This window comes from Tamandua tetradactyla, chromosome X (assembly GCF_023851605.1).
Source record: "Tamandua tetradactyla isolate mTamTet1 chromosome X, mTamTet1.pri, whole genome shotgun sequence".
Lineage (NCBI taxonomy): Eukaryota > Metazoa > Chordata > Mammalia > Pilosa > Myrmecophagidae > Tamandua > Tamandua tetradactyla.
In genome coordinates, this window is record NC_135353.1 from 67,857,023 (window position 1) to 67,876,634 (window position 19,612).

Consider the following 19,612-nt stretch of genomic DNA (forward strand, 5'->3'; position numbering starts at 1 on the left):
TTCCAGGGTTAATTAAGACTTGTTTTGAAATTATTGGCTTGTGCCTAAAGGTGCAGAACCTTATAAAGAATGTAAAGTTAATGGATGACATCAAGTACTGGATGGGATCCTCTTTGCCTATAACTGATTTCAAAAATATATTTGGTACTTAAATTCAGGAAATAGCCAGAGGTTTGTTTCTGAGGCTGCCAGTTTAAAGAATCAACACAGCTAATTCTTTATCATCCCAATTCCACCCTTGAAAGGCAGACATTTCCTTCCCTAGTTGACTATCTAATTATTATCAGGGTTAAACTTCCCCTGTACCACTGGAGCAGGGATAAAGAATTCTGGGGACAGAAGGTAAGTTGGAGTCAGCCATATGGCAAGCAGGGTAGGGAGCAGGACGAATCCCCCCTTCCAACACAAATTCCTGTATTCCAGTGGATATAGGAGATAGATTTGGCATCTGCCCAAAGGTCCAAGTTGGACTGGGAAAAGAAATAATTCTTGCTAGTGGCTTTGCAATTAGGAACAAGAGGAGTGTACATGAGGAAAAGAGGCTTGATATCAACAGCTGAAGGTCTGGCAGAAGATGTAATCAAATATTACAAGGGACATAAAATGACCAGAGGAGATGTTTGAGGGAGTCTCTCATTAGTATACCTGTTGGAACAATTGCTTTTTGATACAATTCCAACAGAAAGCTAGAAGAGCAATCATGATCAACTAAGAAGAATATACAGTCACGTGCTTGTGTCTTTTCCCTCTTCCTCAGTCATTCTCCATACAAGGCAACACCAAAGTAGAAGGCATAGAAAAGAGGACAGGAATGAGGGAGGCATGTGAAAGCTTACCATGCACCTCCTAAACTTCTAGCCACTAGAGCTACATGTCTCATCTAATTGAGAAATATGGAAGAAAACATATTTGAATCTGATAGGAGCATGGAGTAAATAAAGACAAAAATCAAAATGAAACTCTTCTAGTACCTGAAAGCAGTTGAAAAGTTACATAATTAGACTGAAATATTTACCATTGTCCCTACATACTCTAATTAGTTTAAACTCTTAAATATCAGTTACATTTATTAGCTTGGTTGTTTTTTTGCCCTCCTTGCCAACTAGAATATAAACTTCATACGGGCAGCAACCTTATCATTAACAGTTATATCCTCAGCACCTAGCAAAGAGACTGACACATATTAGGTGATCAATAAATATTATTAACGAATAAAATAATAATACTTAGGTAGATAACATCATATCAAGGGTTCAAGAAATTCAAATTAGTGATAGCTTGCAGTGTTTTTCAAGTTACACAGTTTTAAAAAATAGAATATCTCTATTTGGCTAGTATATGCTTAGCCAAATCTGAGATATCACTTATATTCTGCTGTAGTCGGCACTGTTGGTGCCCTATCCATAGCATCTTAGCCCACCTCAAAGTCATCTTCAGAAGTTTTCTTATGTTTCCCTGCCAGAGGGTCTTCCCTATCTTCAAAAGCAGCTTGACCAGCATATAAGGTAGGCTGGAAGTGCTGGGATGTGCACACCCCATGAGCAATTCTCACTTAATGATGGGAGTTGGTGAATAAATACCCCAGTCCCACACCTCTTGGTATGTTCCATTGGGATGGAGTGGCAAACCACTGATCAATACAAACTTTATTGGCTTTACCTCTCTTCCAATCTGACTTTGCTGTTCTCTTACAGTAAAGAGAACTGTAAGAGAACTCAACCTCTGTGCTGGTCTGAATCTGTGGTGGAGCCCAGAAAAGCCATGCCCTTTGATCCTCATTCAATATTGCTGGGTGGAAGCATTTTGATTGTTTCCATGAAGATGTGACCCACCCAATTGTGGGTGGTAACTTTTGATTAGATGATTTCCATGGAGGTGTGTCTTCACCCACTGAAAGTGGAGTTGCTTGCTGGAATCCTTTAAAAGAGGAAACATTTTGGAGAGAGTCCTTTTTGGTAGAGCCACAAGAAAGCCAGCAGATGCCGCCATGTTCACCATGTGCCCTTCCAGCTGAGAGAGAAACGTTGAACGTCGCTGGCCTTCTTGGACCAAGGTATCTTTCCCCAGATGCCTTAAATTGGACATTTCTATAGACTTGTTTTAATTGGGACATTTTCTCTGCCTTAGAACTGTAAACTAGCAACTTATTAAATTCCCCTTGCTAAAAGCCATTCTGTTTCTGGTATATTGCATTCCAGCAGTTAGCAAACTAGAACAACCTCCTAAATAAATTACTTTCAAATCTTTTAATTTTTGTCTGCTTTGGGAGAATCCAAAGCAATACACTGAAAAGACCACTGCATATTCACACAATGTTTTATTTTACATAAAATCCATCTGTCAGATTTCTAGATCAAAAGGTTATGTAGGTTCTCAATTGTCAAAAGAAGGTCTGGTATTCAAAATTTTCCTGAACCACATGCCCACTCCAGCTCTCCTGTCTTATCTCCCTGTTTAGAACTGATACTGCCCCAAGGACTTCAACAAGAACATTGACTTCTCTCTGATCTAGCTCTTCATGATACATTCATTCCATTACCAATAAACCTAGTTTGTTAAATGTTATGAGTCTCATGTGATCTCCTCCCATAACTGATCCTATCCATGATTTCAATATTTCTGTTTGAAAGCTGACATCTTATAAGGACTATAGCTTGCTAACTTGACAAGGTAGAATATTAATTTTATGGTTCTGATATTTAATAAATGGTGAGAAAATAAGAAAGATGACTTTTAGAAAGTCTTTTTAAAAACCTATTTACCCAGTGTTTATTATTTATCATTTTCACCCCAAAAATAAGAACTATATAATATAACTGATATTCAAAGATAATAAGTGTCAAAATAACTGATCCAGAGATATTTCTACTTCTCTATTTAATTGACCCCTGTATATCCTTTGTGAAAGGAAATCCTTAAAGTTTAACCTTGCTAATGACACAATCCTTGGAATTGAATATATTAGCCACAAGAATTATTTCAGAATTATTTCCTTCCTATCAATTAAGGAGGGCTGGGGGTACATATGAAACCAGAAGGAAAGACAGACAATGAAGACTGAGATGGTATGCCTACAATGTACAATGATAGTAACTAAATTTTTACAAATTAAAAAAATGTTTTTGCATGAGGAAGAACAAAGGAATGTCAATATTACAGGGTGTTGAAATAGATGGTCATTTATATTTTAAAACTTCAACTTCTGTGTGAGACCAAAGCAAAAAAATGTTTATTTGGTACAAAATTTATATTTTGACTAGTGCTTTTTCTAATTTAACTTATATGGACAGTTTAATTGAACACCATAAATACATGGAACCTTGAATGGGCATGAGATTTTGTAGGTTTGTCCAGGTTAGAGTGATACCCCGATAAATCCCAGAGTGATTTGAACAGTGAATAAGTAAGTATTTGCAAAGTCTTCTTGGGGAAATGGGTAGAAAGAGGGGAATTTCAACTTCCCCATTTGGAGAATTCCTGATATTCTTGCAAGCAGTGGGGACAACCAAACCAATATGCCAAGCCTCCAGTCTTGGGGTTTGTTCCTATGAAACTTATCCCTGCAAAGGGTAGGCTAAGTCTACTTAAAATTAGGCCTAAGAGTCATCCCAAGAGAACCTCTTTTGTTGCTCAGATGTGGCCTCTGTCTCTCTCAGCCAACATGGCCAGCAAACTCACTTCCCTCCCCCTTCTATGTGGGACATGACTCCCAGGGGTGTAAACCTCCCTGGCAATGTGGGACAGAAATCCTGGGATGAGTCAGGATTTGGCATCAAGGGATTGAGAAAACCTTCCCTACCAAAAGGGAGAAGAGAGAAATGAGACAAAATAAAGTGTCAGTGGCTGAGAGATTTCAAACAGAGTCGAGAGTGTATCCTGGAGGTTATTCTTACGCATTATATAGATATCCCCTTTTTTATGGTGTATTTGTGTGGGTAAGGGAAGTACCTAAAACTGTAGAGCTGTTCTTCAGAAGCCTTGTTTCTTGAAGATGATTGCATAAAGATATAATGTTTACAATGTGACTGTGTGATTGTGAAAACCTTGTGTCTACTGTTCCTTTTATCTAGCATATGGACAGATGATTAAAAAGTGTGAATAAAAAGATAAACAAATTTTAGGGGGAACAAAGTTTAAAATATATTGGGTAGATGGAAATACTAGTGGTCAATGAGTGGGAGGGGTAAGGGGTATGGTATCTATCAGTTTTTTCTTTTTTCTTTTGATTTCTTTTTTCTGGAGTGATACAAGTGTTCTAAAAAATGATCATCATGGTGATGAATACACTACCATGTGATGATATTGTGAGCCATTGATTGTACACCATGTATGGAATGCTTGTATGTTAACAGTGTTTGTGTTTGTATGTTGTTTTGTCAATAAAAATATTTAAAAATTAAAAACTAAATGAGCAAGTTTTCCTCCAAGAAAAAAATCCAATGGAATTAGAAAAACGTGGCCTATCAATTTTTTGCATTCATAGATTTAAGTTTAAGTTCAATTCCATTCCCATAGGAGATTTCATTAATTCAACAAATTTTGCTTAACAACTATATTTTTTTCTCTTTCTTTTTCATTACAGAAGTTATAGGTTTACAGAAACATCATGTAGGAAGTGCAGAATTCCCTTATACCCCCTTCTCACAAGCAAAGTTTCTTATTATTAATATTTTATATTGGTGTGGTACCTTTCTCATAATTCATGAAACAATGTTCTTATAATATTAGCTTCCATGCACTGTTCACACAGTGCTGTATAATTCTACTAGGTGTGTGGTAAATAATATACAATCCAAAATTTCACTTTTTCCCCGTTTGAATATCCAATTCAGTAGAGTAAATTACATACTCAAATTTGTGCCTTGATCACCATCATCTACTCCCAAAAGGTTCCATCACCACAAACACAAACTCCACACCAATTATACATTAACTCTTCATTGTCCTTCCCCATTTTGCTTTTAGTAACCCATATTCTAGTTTCTGGCTTAATGAATATGCTTATCCTGCTTATTTCATATAAGTGAGATCATAACAACTTTGTCCCTTTATATCTGGCTTATTTTCCTCAATATGATGTCTTTAAGGTTCATCCATGTTGTTCCATGCACCATAACACTGTACATTTTAAGGCTGAGCAATATTAGATTGTGTGCATATACCACATTTTATTTATCCATGCATTTGTTGATGAACACTTGGGTTACTTCCATCTTTGGACAATTGTGAATTTTGCTGCTAAGAACAACAGTGCACAAATGTGTGATAGAGTCAATGATTTCCATTCTTTGGGGTTTAATACTAGGAGTGGGATTGCTGGATCATATAATAATTCTTTTCTTAACTTTCTGAGGAATATTCACACTGTTTTCAACAGTGGCTGCCACATTTTACATTCCCATCAATAATGTATGTGTTCCTATTTCTGCAACACTTTTCTGTTTTTTATAGTAGCCATTCAAGTGGCTGTGTGATAGTACCTAATACTGTTTTTTATTGTATTTAACTTTTTAATCAGAATGTATATTTGTTCATTTTTACATTTTTTATTGTGAAATATAATAAATAAACAAAAAAGCAATAAATTTCAAAGCACATTGTAACAAGTAGTTATAGAACAGATTTCAGAGTTTGGTATGGTTACAGTTCCACAATCTTAGTTTTTTTCTTCTAGCTGCTCAAAGACACTGGAGAGGAAAAGAAATATCAATATAACGATTCAGTAGTTACTTATTTGTTAAATCCTATCTTCTCTGTTATAGCTTCTGTTTTGATCCTTCTCCCAATCTTTAGGGGTATTTGGGCTATGCCCATTCTAACATTTCATGTTGGAAAGAGGAGTTGACAGTATGAGATAGGGGGATGGAATTAGCTGATATTCTTGAAGAGGCTGGCCCCTCTAGGTTCCAGGACTTATCAGGCCGAGGAACCTATCTGGAAGTTGTAGGTTTCTAGAAAGAAATCTTAGTGCATGAAATCTTGCAGAATCTCAGATAGAGCCCTAGGTGTTCTTTAAGATTAACAGTAATGGTTTTGTTTGGGGGTTGGCAAACCATGGTAATTAGCAATGTCTAACCGAAGCTTGCATGAGAGTAGCCTCCAGAATAGACTCTCATGCATGAGAGTAGCCTCCAGAATAGCCTCTCAACTCTATTTGAACTCTCTTAGCCACTGATACCTTATTTCGTTACACTTCTTTTCCCCTTTTGGTCAGGAAGGCTTTGTCAGTAGCACAGTGCCAGGGCCTGGCTGGGCCCTCGGAGTCATGTCCCACATTGCCAGGGAGATTTTCACCCTTGGATGTCATGTCCCACATAGGGGAGAGGGTAATGATTTTACTTGCTGAGGTGGGCAGAGAGAGAGGCCAAATCTCAACAACAACGAGATCCTCCTCTGGAAGTAACTCTTAGGCTTAATTATAGGTAGGCTAAGCATCTCTGCTACAGAAATAAGCTTCACAAGACCAAGCCTCAAGATCAAGGGCTTGGCCTTTTGACTCTGGAGTCTTTAGTATTTGAGACAGTTTCAGGGGTTTCCATGGTGGTAAAGCTTAATAGTTCCATATTTTTTCTCCTGTCCTTCAAAGGACTTTGCCAATACTTTTTAATTGTCTGCCCAACATATTCTTGGATGTATCCAGATATTACATTGAGCTATGCAGAATTACAAGCCCTCATTTCCATTCTGGGCTCCATGAGTTTGTGTGGTTTATATGATCTATCCAGACAGGTTAGTTACATTATGTGCTACAGAAAATTTAGGTTTTGAACAAAATAAACCACTCTTCCTTTGGTCTCATACAGTAGGTGAAGTTCTAAAATACAGACAATGTTATCCTTACCTTGTATTCTGATTCACCATAGTCCTGACGCCATCGGCTTCATTCTTATCTCTAATTGAAGCCTGACCTCTTTTTCAGTTTCTTTAACAGTTCTTGTATGTAGCAATGCTGACTTTCAGAGCTGTGCAACTTCAATTCTGACTCTTAGGTATCACACAGGTAGCCAAAGCTCCAGGGAGATACCAGGTTATACATATATAGCACAGCATCTAAATATCTAGAAATAAACATTAGCAACTCTGGACTAAATGGGACTGCTATAAGAGCTTAAAATCTAGGCTCCAATTTTTCTCATAAGTATTTCCTAAATGAAACCATATGATATTTGTTCTTTTTATCTGGCTTATTTTGCACCACATAATGTCACCAAGGTTCATTCACCTTTTTGCATGCCTCACAACTTCATGCCTTCGTGTAGTCACACAATATTCCATCATTGATACACACGACAATTCACCATTCAACTTCTCAGGCAATGTATGTGTCAGAGACCTCCATCCATTGGGTACCATGTATAATGTCCAAAGTCAAGCATCCATGTCTCAAATTACCCTCATTTAGTTATACAATCATCGACATTCTCAATTTTAGACAATTTTCATTACTCCAAAGAAGAAAAAGCAGATAAACACATCCTTACCAGATAGAAAATCCAAACTTCCCCTTAACACTTGTCCTTTCCTCCAAATTATTTATCTCTGGTATTGTTCAGTACTGTTGATGTCTTCCTATTACATATAGACCATAGCATGCAATAGTAGCTTTCCCTGTATATCCCTCTATTATTGACACTCAGCACAAAATTCATACATTTGAGGTAGTTCCAGAACAAACTTACTTATATTTTTAGTGTTAATCAAAAGGATATATGGCTCTATACAACCCCTTTCAATAATGTTCACCTTCAATATGGCAATATTACCTATAAACCCATTAATGAACTGCCTTCACTTCTATCCATCCCCTTACATTTAAGTTCAACTTCATTACTAACGGTCCACTCATTTCTAGCTTCTGTGTATCTCTAAGTCCCCTATATTCTACACCATAAGCCTCTGAGTTTACCTTTACCAAGGTCATAATAGCAAAATCGTACAGTATCTACGCATTTCTGTCTGGTTTGTTTTATTCAGAATTATGTCCTCAAGGTTCATCAATGTAGTCATCTGCTTCAGGACCTCATTTTGTCTTACTGATGCATAATATTTGATCATATATATATAGAGAGAGAGCACATTTTGTTTATCAAAAAAATACAAAATACCGTGGGCACTTGGATTGTTTCCATCTTTGGCAATTATGAATAATGCTGTTATGAACATCAGTGTGCAAATGTTTGTGTCACTTTCAGTTCTTCTGGATATATAGTGAGTAGTGGTATTGCTGTGTCATAGGATAACTCAATATTTAGTTTTCTAAGGAACCACCAAACTGTCTTCCATAGCAGCTGTACCATTATAGATTCCCACCAGCCATTAATAGTTTTCCAATTTCTCCACATCCTCTCCAACATTCGTGGTTTCCTGCTTGTTTGAGAGCAGCCATTCTTATAGGTTGAGGTGGTATCTCCTTGTAGACTTGATCTGCATTTCCCTTGTAGCTAATGAGAATGAGCATCTCTTCATGTGCTTTTAGTCATCTGCATTTTGCTCTTTGGAAAAATGACTATTCATATCTTTAGTCCACTGTATAACTGAATTGTTTCTTTGTTGTTGAGTTGTATGATTTATTTATATATACAGGATTATACATAATGATTTCCAAATACCTTCTCCCATTGAGTTGGCTACCTTTTTCAGAGAGTATTTTGAAGCACAGATGCACCTCTTTTTGAGGAGTTCCAACTTATCTATTTTTTCTTTTGTTGCTTGTGCTTTGTGTGTAAAGTTTAGAAACCTACCTCTATTACTAGGTCTTGAAGATGTTTCCGTATATATTCACCTAGGAGTTTTAAAATACTAGGTCTTATATTTAGGTGTTTAATCCATTTGAGTTAATTTTTATATAGGCTGTAAAGTAGGGGTCCTCTTTCATGCTTTTGGCTATTGATATCTAGTTTGCCAATGCCCATTTATTGAAAAGACTATTTTGTCCCAGTTCAGGGGATTTAGGGGCCTTGTTGAAGATCAATTGACCATAGATATGGTGCTTTACCTCTACACTCACAATTCAATTCCACTGGTCAATAATTCTATCTTTGTGTCACAACCACACTTTTTTGAACACTGTGGCTTTGTAATAAACTTTAAAATAAAAAAGTGTTAATCCTCCCACTTTGTTCTTCTTTTTAGGACATTTTTAGCTACTTGATGTCTGTTTTCCTTCCAAATGAACTTGATAACTAGATTTTCCAAGTATTCAAAGTAGGTTGTTGGAATTTTGATTGTTACTACATTGAACCTGTAAATCAATTTAGGTAGAATTGATATCTTAACTACATTTTTTGGTGTGTGCATGCATGGTCCAGGAAGCAAACATCTTAACTACATTTACCCTTCCAATCCATGAGCATGGAATGTCTTTACACCTATTTATATGTTTGATTTCTTTTAGCAATGTTTTGCAGCTTTCTTTGCCCAGGTCATTTACGTCCCTGGTTTAACATATTCCTAGATACTTGATTCTTTTTTTTTTTTAACATTTTTACTGTATAGTATAGCATATATAAAAAGCAAACAAACAAAAAAGCAATAGTTTTCAAAGCACTCTTCAACAAGTAGTTACAGGATTGAGACCCCAGAGTTTCTCATGGGATACCATATGATCCTCTCAGATTTTTCCTTCTAACTGCTCCAGAATATAGGAGGCTAGAAGGTTTAGATATTTTTTTTATCACCGTAATTGAATTTTTTTCTTTCTTTTTTGTGAAAAATAACATATATACAAAAAAGCAATAAATTTCAAAGCACAGTACTGAAATTAGTTGTAGAACAGATTTCAGAGTTTGACATGGGTTACAATTCCACAATTTTAGGTTTTTACTTCTAGCTGCTCTAAGATACTGGAGACTAAAAGAGATATCAATTTAATGATTCAGCAATGATATTCATTTGTTAAATCCTATCTTCTCTGTATAACTCCACCGTCACCTTTGATCTTTCTATCCCTTTCTTTAAAGGTGTTTGGTCTATGGCCATGTTAACTTTTTCATGTTGGAAGGGTCTGTCACTAATATGGGGTAGGGAGACGGAAGTATGTGATGTTCTGGAAAGGCTGGTCCCTCTAGGTTTCAGGACTTATCTGGTCCAGGGACCCATCTGGAAGTTGTACATTTCTGGAAATGTACACTAGCGTATGGAACCCTTGTGGAATCTTATATATTGCCCTAGGTGTTCTTTAGCATTGGCTGGAATGGTCGTGGTTGGGGGTTGGCAGATTATGATAGGTAACAATGTCTAACTGAAGCTTGCATAAGAGTGACCCCCAGAGTTGCCTCTTGACTTTATTTGAACTGTCTCTGCCACTGATACTTTATTAGTTACACTTCTATTCCCCCTTTTGGTCAGGATGGAATTGTTGATCCCACGGTACCAGGTCTGGATTCATCCCTGGGAGTCACCTCCTATGTCGCCAGGGAGACTTTCACCCCTGGATGTCATGTCCCACATAGTGGGGAGGGCAATGATTTAACTTACAGAGTTGGGCTTAAAGATGCTGAAGCCACATCTGAGCAACAAAAGAGGTCCTCCAGAAGTAACTCTTCAGCATACCTATGGGTAGGCTAAGCTTCTCTGCTACATACATAAACTTCACAAGAGTAAGCCTCAAGATCAAGGGCATGGCCTATTGATTTGGGTGTCCCTAAATTTTGACACAGTATCAAAGGATTTCCTGATGGTATAGTTTAATAACAACATATATTTTGTCCCATCCCTCAAGGGACTTTCCCAATACTTTTTGATTATCTGCTTAATATATTCTAAGATGTATCAAGGCATTACATTAGGCCATGCAGGATTAAAGGACTTCGGGGCTCCCTGTGTTTCTGTTGTTCAAATGAGCTATACAGATAGGATGAGTTAGATTGAGTGCTACAGAAAATTTTGGTTCCAGCCAAATAATCCTTTCTTCCTTTTGTTTCAAAGGGAATGTGTGGTTTCTAAAATATAGACAAAGTCTTCCTTAACCCCTGTGTTCTGAATTACGTTAACCCCAACCTGATTGGCTTCATTCTTATCTCTAAATATCAGCCTCTCGCAATCCAGAAATAATAATTACCACTCCAGACCAAATGTGTCTACTATAAAAGCTTACAATCTAGGCCATTGTTTTCTTGTAAGCATTTTCTAAAGGAGACCATACCATTGTTGTTCTTTTGTGTCTGGCTTATTTTGCCCCACCAAATGTCCCACACGTTCATTCACATCATTGCTTGTCTCACGACTTCATTCCTTTTTTGTAGCAGCACAACATTCATTCATAAGTATACACCATTGTTTGCCAATCTACTTCTCAGTCAGTGCATCCTGCAGCCACCTGCATTCATCAGGGATCATGTATAGAGCCCAAAGCCCACAGTCCATCAACACTAAATTTTTGATAGTTTCGTGTTCACAAGAGAAAAAAAACCAATAAACATATCCTGGCCAAATAAGAAATCAGAACCTTATCTTAACTCTTGTCCCTCCCCCCATTATTTACTTCTGCTGTTGCTATGGTAGTGCTGATGCTTTTCTTTTAAACATAGCCCATAACATGTAATAGCAGTTTTCCCCTTTAACTTAACTTAAACACTTTTTGTACATGAATCATACCTTTGAAGTAGTTCTTGCAAGAACAAATTTATATTTCTAGTGTTAATCAGTGGGACATGTACGTCTATACAACCCCTTTCAATCCTGCTCATCTTTAACATGGCAACATTATTTACAGACCCATTAGAGAACTGCCTTCACTTCTATTTCCTTACATTGAAGTTCAACCTCATTAGCTAACTGTCCACCCACCTCTAGCTTCTATGTATCTCTAAGTCTCCTAAATTTGTATTATAAACCTCTGCTTTTACCTTTACCAGGGTCATAAAAGTGGAATCATACAGTATCTATCCTTTTGTGGCAGGCTTATTTCACTCAGCATTATGTCCTCAAGGTTCATCAATGTAGTCATATGTTTCTGGACCTCATTTCGTCTTACTACTGCAAAATATTTGAATATATATATATATATATATATGTATCACATTTTGTTTATCCACAGCATATGATGGGCACTTGGTTTGTTTTCATGTTTTGGCCATTGTGAGCAATCCTGCTAAGAACATCAGTGTGCAAATGTCTGTTTGTGTCATTGCTTTCAGCTCTTCTGGGTATATACTAAGTAGTGCTATTGCTGGGTCATAGGACAACTTGATATTTTGTTTCCTAAGGAATCATCAAACAGTCTTCCATAGTGGCTGCACCATTTTACATTCCCACCAGCAGTGCATAAGTGTCCCAGTTTCTCCACATCCTCCCCAACACTTATAGTTTCCCGTTTCTTTAATAGCAGCCATTCTTATAAGTGTGAGGTGGTATCTCATTGCAGTCTTGATCTGCATTTCCCTTATAGCCAATGAAAATGAGGACTCTTCATGTGCTTTTGAGCCATCTATATTTGTTCTTCAGAAAAATACCTATTCATATTTTTAGCCCATTTTATAATTGCGTTGTTTGTTCTTTGTTGTTGAGGTGTATGATTTCTTTGTGTATACACGATATCAAACCTTTGTCTGATACGTAATTTCCAAATATTTTCTGATAAGTTGTATTCTCATTTTCATTCATCTCCAGATAGCTACTGATTTCTCTAGCAATTTCTTCTAAGACCCACTGGTTGTTTTAAGATTGTGTTATTTAATCTCCATACATTTGGGAATGTTCTCATTCTTTGGTGGTTACTGAGATCCAGCTTTATCCCACTGTGATCAGAGAAAGTGCTTTGAATAATTTCAATGTTTTTAAATTTATGAAGACCTTTTCTGTGCTCCAGCATATGATCTACCCTGGAGAATGTTCCATAAGCACTACAGAAGAATGTATATCCTTGTGTTTGGGGATGCAGTGACCTATATATGTTTGTTAGGTCTAATTCATTTACCAAATTGTCTAACTTTTCTGTTTCCTTGTTGATCTTCTGTGTACTTTTCTATCTATAGAGGCAAGTGGTGTATTGGAAGTCTACTATTATTGTTGAAACATCTGTCGCTTCCTTCAGTTTTGCCAATGTCTGTTTCATGTATTTTGGAGCTCCTTGATTGGGAGCATGTACACTTATGATTGCTATATTTTCTTGGTGAATTGTCCCTTTAATTAATATATAGTGTCCTTCTTTGTCTCTTATGATGTCTTTACATTTACAGTCTATTTTGTCCGATATTTGTATAGCTACTCCTGCTTTCTTTTGGTTACAACTTGTGTGGAAAATCTTTTTCCATCCTTTCACTTTCAATCTATTTGTTTCCTTCGGTCTATAGATTAGTCTCTTGTAAGCAGCATATAGCTGGATTATATTCACTCTTAATCCATTCTGCCAATCTGAATCTTTTAATTGGTAAATTTAGTATGTTAACATTCAAAGTTATTACTGAAAAGGCATTTCTTGAATACACCATCCTATCTTTTTTATTTTATTTGTCAGAAATATTCTTTTCCTTCTTTCTCTTTTTATCCTTTAAGTTGCCCTTACTGGTACTCTTCATTTCTGTGCCTTCCTCCAGGCCTCCCTCTGCTGTATTTTTATCCAACTGGCAGAACTCCCTTTAGTATTTCTTGTAGGGCTCGTCTCTTGTTGACAAATTCTTCCAGGATTTGTTTCTCTGTGAAAATTTTAATCTCCCTCAGTTATGAAGGACAATTTGGCTGGGTACAGAATTCTTGGCTAGAAGTCTTTTTCTTTAGGATCTTAAATATCTCATACCACTGCCTTCTTGCCTCCATGGTGCCAGTTGAGTAGTCAGAATTCTGTCTTATGTGGTATCCCTTGTTATGTAGTAGATTGTTTTTCTCTTGCTGCTTTCAGAATTTTCTGCTTCTTTTCAATATTTGACAGACTGATTAGTATGTGTCTTTGTCTTGGGGAAGGCCTACTTGGATTTATTCTGTTTGGAGTTCGTTGGGCTTCTTTGACTTGAAATATTTATGTTCTTTGTAAGGGTTGGGAAGTTTTCCCCCATTATATCCTTAACTACTCTTCCTAGCCCTTTACTCCTCTCTTCTCCTCCTGGGACACCAATGATTCTTATATTGCTGGCAACAGCCCTCAGGGAGCAGGGAGGGGGAGGCAGTGCTCAGGAGGAGGGCAGAAAAAGTGGTTTGAGTGGGGGATGTGGGGTGGCACTCTGGGGGTTGGTGGGGCAGGGGCGCTTGGAGCCTGTGGAGTGGGGGCAGGTGACAGGGTTCAAGTGCGTGTGGTATAGGATGAGTCATAGGTCATGGGGCTGTGCTGATGAGGGTAGCACATTCAAGGAATGTGGCTTGACTTACTTCCTAGTGCCCGTCTTCCTGTCCATGCATTCCTGTGGGCTCCATGCTTCTGCATTATGCTCCAGTTTGCTGCTTCTCAGTTCCTCAGCTTTTGCATCCAGGGCTGCCCTATGTGATGCAGAAGGCTCTTCCAGATCAGTTGCACTCTTGAATCACCATCTATGTCACCTTCCTGTCCCTTCTCTAACTTTTCCTTGGAGCAGGGCTGAACTTGATCTACACTGTTCAGCCATCTTCTGGAATTTCAGATACTTGATTCATTTAGTTGCCATTTTGAATGGAATGTTTCTTTAATTGTCTCCTCAGTTAGATCTTTGCTATGTACAGAAACATTACTGATTTGTGCACATTAATTTTTTTATCCTGGCATTTTCTGAATGTGTTTATTAGCTCAATAAGCTTTGTCATATATTTCTCAGGATTTTCCAAGTATAATATCATGTTTTCCACAAATAATGAAAGTTTTACTTCTTCCTTTCTGATTTGGATTTCCTTTTATTTATTTCGCTTCCCTGACTGCTCTAGCTAGAACTTCTAGTACAATGTTGAATATCGTTCTCTCATTCCCAATTTTAGGGGGAAAGCTTTCAGCCTCTCACCACTGAGTATGATGCTGGCTGTGGGTTTTTCATATATGCCCTTTATCATACTGAGGAAGTTTACTTCAATTTCTACATTTTGAAGTGCTTTTATCAGAAAAGGATGCTGAATTTTGGCAAATGCTTTTTCAGCATCAATCAATATGATCATGTGACTTTTTCCCTTTTGATCTGTTAATGTGCTGTATTACCTTGATTAATTTTCTTGTGTTGAACCACCCTTGCATTCCCGGTATAAACCCCACTTGGTCATGTTGTATAATTCTTTTCAAATGTCTCTGGATGCGGTTTGCTGGTATTTTGTTGATAATTTTTGCATCTATATAAAATAGGAAATTTGTCCTCTAGTTTTCCTTTCTTGTAGCATCTTTAATCAGTTTTTTGGGGAATGATGCTAGCTTCATAACATGAATAAGGCAGTGTTTCTTTCTCTTCAATTATTTGGAAGCATTTGAGCAGGACTGGTGTTAATTCTTTTTGGAATGTTTGAAAAAATTCCCCTGTGAAAACACCTGACCCTGGGTTTTATTTTGTAGGAAGATTTTTTATGACTGCTTGAATCTTTATTTGTGATTAGTTTCTTGAGATATTCTATTTCTTCTCAATCAGTGTAGGTTATTCATGTGTTTCTAGGAATTTGTCCATTTCATCTATGTTACCTAGTTTGTTGGTGTATAATTGTTCACAGTATGCTGTTATGATTATTTTTATTTCTTCAGGGTCCATGGGAATGACTCCCTCTCATTTCTGATTTTGTATATTTGATCCCTCTCTCTTTTTTCCTTTGTCTTATCTAGTGGCCCATCAATTTTGATTTTGTCAAAGAACCAACTTTTGGTTTTATGGATTCTTTCTATTGTTCTATTGTTCTTTTTTTTGTTATCCAGTTCATTGCTTCCTTATTTAATCTTTGTTGTTTCTCTTCATTTATTTTCTTTAAGGTTAGTTTGCTGTTCTTCCTCTTGTTCCTCCAGGGTGCATTAAGTCCTCAATTTGTGTGTGCTCTTGTTTTCTCTTTTTTGCATGGGCAGGCACCAGGAATCAAACCCAGGTCTCCAGCATGGCAGACGAGAACTCTGCCTGCTGAACCACTTGGCCCGCCCTCACTCTTGCTTTTTAATATAGGCATTAGAACAATAAATTTCCCTCTCAGCACTGCCTTTGCCATATCCCATCAGCTCTGATATGCTGTATTCTCATTTTCTTTTATCTCAAGATAGTTATTGATTTCTCTAGCAATTTCTTCTCTGACTCATTGAATGTTTAAGAATGCACTATTTAATCTCCATATATTTGGGGAAGTTCTGCTTCTTTGGTGGTTATTGATTTCCAGCTTCATTCCATTGTCAGGTCTAATTCATTTAACAGATTGTTTATGTTCTCTATTTCCTTGTTGATCATCTGCCTCACTATTCTATCTATAGAGGAGAGTAGCGTATTGCACTCTCCCACTATTATTGTTGAAACGTTTGTTGCTCCCTTCAGTTTTGCCAATGTTTGCCTCATGTACTTGGGAGCTCCTTGATTCGGAGCATAAACATTTATGATTGCTATTTCTTCTTAGTCAATTGTCCCCTTTATTAATATGTAGTGTCTTGCCTTGGCTGTTATGATGTCTTTACATTTGAAGTATATTTTGTTTGATATTAGTATAGTGACTACTGCTTTCGTTTGGTTACAGCTTGCATGGAGTATTGTTTTCCAACCATTAACTTACAATCTATTTGGATCCTTGAGTCTCTTACAAGCAGCATATAGATGGATCATATTTCTTGATCCGTTCTGCCAATTTGTATCTTTTAATTGGTGAGTTTAGTCCATTAATATTCAAAATTATTACTATAAATGCATTTCTTGAATCTACCACCTTTATCCTTTGGCTTTTATTAATCAGATCTATATATTTTCCCCTCTTTCCCTTGTTACCCTTTAAGTTACCCTTACTTGTACTCTTCAATTCTGTGCTCTCCTCCAGACCTCCCTCTTCTGTTTTCTTTTTCAGCTAACAGAATTTCTTTTAGTATTTCTTGTACGGCTGGTATCTTTTAAAAAATTCTCTCAGCCTTTGTCTGTGAAAATTTTAATCTCGCCCTCAGTTTTGAAGGACAACTTGGCTGGATACAGGGCTCTTGGATGGATTTCCCTTTCTGGATCTTAAATGCCACTGCCTTCTCTCCTCCATGGTGCCTGTGGCATTGTCCTAACTCAGTCTTATGTGGTTTCACTTGTTTGTGGTGAGTCACTTTTCTCTTGCCAGTTTCAGGACTTTCTGTTTCTCTTCAACAACTGATTAGTAATTGTTTTGAAGTAGACTTATTTAGATTTATTCTATTTGGGGTGTGTTGTCCTTCTTTATTTGCATATTTATGGCTTTTGTAAGGGTTGGGATGTTTTCCCACATTATCTCCTTAATCAATCTTTTTAGCCGTTTATTGTTCTCTTCTCCTTCTGGGTCACCCATGAGTCTTATATTTGTGTGCTTTGTGTTGTCAGTCATTTTCCTGAGAACCAGTTGAAAAATTTCCATCTTTTTTGTTATTTGTTCTATTGCACATCGAATTCAATTTTCCTGTCCTCTAGTTTGTTTATTCTTTCTTCTGCCTCTTCAAATCTACTGTTCTGTGTCTCTGATATATGTTTAATTTGGTTTACAGTATCTTTCATCTCTGCGATATCTGTTGTTTTCCTACCTATTCTTTCAAATTCTTCTTTATGCTCTTCTAGTGCCTTCTTGATATACTTTATGTTATTAGCCAACTCTTTGAATTTATTTGAGAGTTGTATAAACATCTTTGATTAATTCTTCCAAAGTCTGTGTCTCCTGCAATGTTTTATTTTTGCCATTTGTCTGGGCCATATCTGCCTGTATCTTTATATGTTTTGTGATTTTCTGTTGGCTTTGAGGCATTTGTTATCTTGATAGAGATATTTTTAAAATATTGTATTGAGAAATTTTTAAGCACATACAGTCCATACATGGCATGCAATCAACGGCTCATAATATCATCACATAATTGTGTATCTATCACCATGATCATTTTTAGAACATATGCATCACTCCAGAAAAAGAAATAAAAAAGAAAAAAAAAGTCAATATCCCATACCCCTTACCTCTCCCTCTCATTGACCACCAGTATTTCAATCTAACTGATATTTTTTACCCTTTATCCCCCCGATTATTTATTTATTTATTATTCTTATTTTTTTACTCATTTGTCTATACCCTGGATAAAAGGAGCCTCAGACACAAGGTTTTCACAATCACACAGTCACATTGTAAAAGCTATATCATTAAACAATTGTCTTCAAGAATCAAGGCTACTGGAACAATTTCAAGTATTTCTTGATAGCGTTATTTTGAAAATTGATTTTCCTCAGTTGTCTGATGTTTTATATTTGCCTGGTTTTGCACTGAGGTTCTCCTTTTATGTTTGGTTTGTCAGTAACTCCCCACCAAACCAAGAGCAGGATTTTCACAGGATATGCAATTCTACTTGAGGATGTGTTTGAAGCTATAAAGATAAGCAGCTTGTCAGACTGAACTTTCTGTTTTTTCCCAGGAGATGGCACTCTTGTGCTTCCTCATCCCCTTAGGTCTGCCTCTCCTGGGGCAGCCGGGTGAGCTGGATGGAAACCTGGTGCAATTCCAGCCAGATCTACTTGTCCTGGTGCATGCTGAAAGCCTCCAAACCAGGGGCTGTGAGGTGGGCAGTATCCATCTCAGCAGGAATTCTGCTTGCGGTCCCAATGGGTCCAGTGGCCCACAGGTTCCTGCATGGATTGACCTTGGTCTTTGGGACTGGGTATGACAGAAGGCCCTATCCATAACCAACTTAGAAATGCCTGCTGGCTAGGTGTGGTATAGAGTGGCAGGTGGGTAATGGGGCATGGGGTGGGGTGTGCAGGCATGGGGCATGGCATAGTGGTGGGACTGTGGCAAAGGTTTTGGTGTGATGCACAGGACATGGAGGTACAGTGGTGCTGGGGGCAGCACAGGGCATGGGGCACACATTGTTGGGGTGCAGGGGTAAGGAGCGTGGTATGGCCTGGCGCATCAAATTTGGTGTGGGTCTGCGGGGTTTAGGCATGGTATGGGGCACAGGGCATGGGGCAGGTGGTGGCCACATGGGTATGGGGCACAGGGTGCGGTAGAGGGGCAGTCTGCAGGATGGAATGTGGGGTACAGGGGCAGATCACAGCTATATTGGGCAGGACGCAGCAAAGGGATGCTGGGCAGGGCCTGGCAGAGGCACTGGGATATGGGGTGCAACTTGGGGTGTGAGGTATGGAGTCGCAGGGGCACAGGGACATGGTGTGGGGCATGTGGAGGCAGCGCACAGTGTGATGTGCACAGGGTGCAGCGTGAGGTGCATAAGGAGACAGAGTATGGTGGTGCAGGGGCGCCGAGGCATGGGGGAGCAGTGTGTGGTGCATGGAGGTATGAGGCACGGTGCAGTGTTCATGGGGTGCTGTGCAGGGCACAGTGCACAAGACAAATGTGTGCCAGCGTGCGAGAACACAGGATGCAGCATGGCTTGCTTTCTCATCCCCATCTCCCTGTCCACACACTCCTGAGGACTCCGGGCCTCCATTTGGAAAGGGGCGTGTTAGGCTGTTTGCACTAGTTGGATGGTCTCTAGTTCTCTGTGTTTCAATTCCTCAGCTTTTTAATCCAATACCTCCTTATGCGTTGTAGAAGATCCTCTCAGGTC

At 38.0% G+C, this 19,612-nt stretch overlaps 1 long non-coding RNA gene across 1 annotated transcript in view; it reads right to left on the bottom strand.

The window, feature by feature from the left end:
* Positions 1-19,612, bottom strand: part of LOC143670532 (uncharacterized) — a 582,670-nt gene that overhangs the window by 593 nt on the left and 562,465 nt on the right. The gene's annotated exons all lie outside the window — the stretch shown is intronic.